This window comes from Ctenocephalides felis, unplaced genomic scaffold (assembly GCF_003426905.1).
Source record: "Ctenocephalides felis isolate EL2017-DRISC unplaced genomic scaffold, ASM342690v1 CF-g0.4_SCAFFOLD_02692, whole genome shotgun sequence".
Taxonomy (NCBI): domain Eukaryota; kingdom Metazoa; phylum Arthropoda; class Insecta; order Siphonaptera; family Pulicidae; genus Ctenocephalides; species Ctenocephalides felis.
In genome coordinates, this window is record NW_020538846.1 from 12520 (window position 1) to 15672 (window position 3153).

The following is a 3153-nucleotide window of genomic DNA, read 5'->3' on the forward strand; positions in this document are numbered from 1 at the left end:
ACTGCATAGAGACGAAATGTCAACGCGCGCGAGTGCCGCGCCGCCGTCTAACGCATAAGCATTGGTACGGAACCCATAAAAATGTAAAAAAAATATACTTATTGTTAAAATCTCTATAAAATATCTGATAATTTGATGTGCATATGTCTAATGATCATTTTTAACCGCCGAATGACATTTTTTTTACTTTTTTCGTTAGATCTCCGAAACCGCTAGACCTGCCTTCATGAAAATTTGATCAATTCTTCATCTTGTCAATACAAGTAAAATGTTTTTTGAATTATTCAAATCGGACGCTCCGTTCTCTTAAAAACTGAGTTACCGTTTTCGGCACTTTTTGCCCCGTATCTTTGGAACGGCTAGACCTGCCTTCGCCAAAAACTAATCAGCACGTCTCCTTATCAATACGAATCGAATGTTTTTTGAATTATTCAAATCGGTTGATCCGTGTTCCCGAAATCGTCGACGAAAATTTGTATCCGCACACACATACATACTACGCACACACACACACACATTTACACACAAACCTTATAATTTTGTATTAATATCAGCAATAATACGGAAGAAGAGATATAATTTATTTCCATGTAAAAACTATGTTCAAATTTACAATTGTGGGGATCGTGGAGATTGTGCTGCAGTGAATAAATTTTATTAATGTTTTCAAGTCATATGTCGAAAAGGATTTTTTAAATTAATATTAGATTCTTGGGCTGGTCAAACGTACAAAGTATCATCCTCATAATAGTAAATTTGAACATAGTTTTTAATTGGAAATAAATTATAACTCTTCTTCCGTATTATTGCTGATATTAATACAAAATTATAAGGTTTCAGGAATCACTTAACATTTATATGATCGTAAGTTTCATAAGTAATATCAAAATAAAAATTTACCGGTATTACGGAGGACTTTATTATAGAATATTTAGCGAAAAATATAAAATTAATTGAAAAATCAAATAAATTTTGATATTATTTACACGTGAAATTATAAATATCAAATAAAAAAAATATATCTGAATCGGGAATTGAACCCCGGAGCAAAAATTAGAATTCCACGACGATAGCCACTCGGCCAATCTGCTGTTGATAAGGAAAAACATCGCAAGCTATGCATGCCGCGCGCTGCTACAATGCAAACTTTAATTAATTTTTATAATTAACACTAAACATACCATAACGGGTCAAATGACCCATTTTGAACTTTTGCATTGAAATTGCACGTATAATTTCATTGCGTTTGCACATTTGACTTGATGACTTTTTTTAAGTAATTAAAGTACAGTTATAAACAATTTTTTTTTCTTGTTTTGTTTTGTTTATTCTGAGTTATCCTTCTTGTATACCGATATCTACCACAATGGGTCATTTGACCCGGAGAGAATTTTTTGGTTTATAAGATTGCCGAGTCATATTTGAAGTCAGTAAGTTTCACATTCTTCTAAACACTGTTGCGTAAACGAAAATAGCTCAGAATAATTTCAAGAAAATATCAAATTTTAGACTGAAAATAGCTTTTTATTGTTAGAAAAGGTGGCAGAAATTGAAAGTCTTGGATAGTACCTAGCTTATATTTTATTATGATAGCTATAGTAATACAGGTTATTTTTTACCCAGAAAAATGTCGAAGCAAACAAGACATTACAAGTTCTTAGAATATATAAATAATATTGGCAAAGAGTTTTTAGAAATTAGTGAAGATGAATTTTCTGAAAATGAAGATATGTTGGTTGAAAATAAAAATGAGTTTGATTCAACAGATACCGACGATAAAAAAACAATGATAAACGTTTACCTGAAACTGTTTCATATTACAATAAAACCAAATTTAGTGTAGACACGACCGATCAAATGGTGAGGAAATTTAGTACAAAATCCAAGTCTTGCAGATGGCCTCTCCAAGTTTTTTTCAATATCCTTGATTTAGCTGGCATAAATGCCTGGATTTCGTACAAGCAAATGACAGGAAAAAGTATCTCGCGACAAGATTTTTTACTCAAGCTAGCAGAAGAACTTGGCGCCGATTTTCGAGAAGTCCGTGAACAACCAAAACAAGAAAAAAATACGAAAATATCGTTGCCTAAGTCTACTACAGATTATTATAAATGTATGATATGTCAAATAGGATGCTGTAAAGAAAATAAAACCAACAAAATTTTCTCTAAATGTAAAAAATATGTTTGCGGAAAATGTACTATGATACGATTAACTATGAATTAAATTAAAAAATTAAAATAAATTTAATTTTCATTTTTATTCCTTCCTAACATCCATATTTCATACATTCAAGAATGAAACATTGAGTCGGGTCAATTGACCCGCTATGGTAGAATTAGGTATATATTAAGTCTTGGTATGATTAGTGTTAAACCGCTTTTCATAGGCCTCTAATATTTTACCACAGTCAGTTTGGGCATCAAATCTACCATTGTGCCAAGTTTCATCAAAATCCGAGACGAGCAACGCGCGGGTTCTCCTTTTAAGGTATGCCAAAATATTCAGAAACCTCTGAAACGTAAAGATATATAAAAATTTTCATTTTCGATTTTTTTGCGATTACTATAACTTGCCCTACGGGAAGTTAATAATCAAAAAATGACACATTCTAACAATTTTCTAGATTTACCAAAACACGCGTGGACATGTAGTGGATTGGCATGCAACACTCTACCAAATAGAAATAAGAAATTTGAAAAAAAAAACAATTTTAAATTTAATATATTTACCAGAAAGTAAATATCTTTCAGCTTATGTTTTCAATACAAAAGCTTTATATTTTTTAAATTCAAGATGTATAACTTGATGTTGCCTTCTACAATTCTAGTATTCTATTGATATGTTTTGGATTTTGAGTTCTCTACATGGTGCACCACTAGTACTACAACCTGGTAATACTTTAATTGCAAGTATTACCTTGATAAGATTTTCATTTAAAAAATTGTCACAAGAGTATTGTTTCACTCATCTTCAGTTGAATTTTGGACAAATAATGAAATTGTTCGCGCCAAACACGCAGCCTAGATAGGATGTCTTAATTTACGATAAGGAGGACAAATGTGGACATATACTTTGTTCGTGGGCTCTCAATGCCCAGAAAACAAACTACTTCTCCATTGAAGGTTCATAAAATAATTAAGGGGTGTAAGC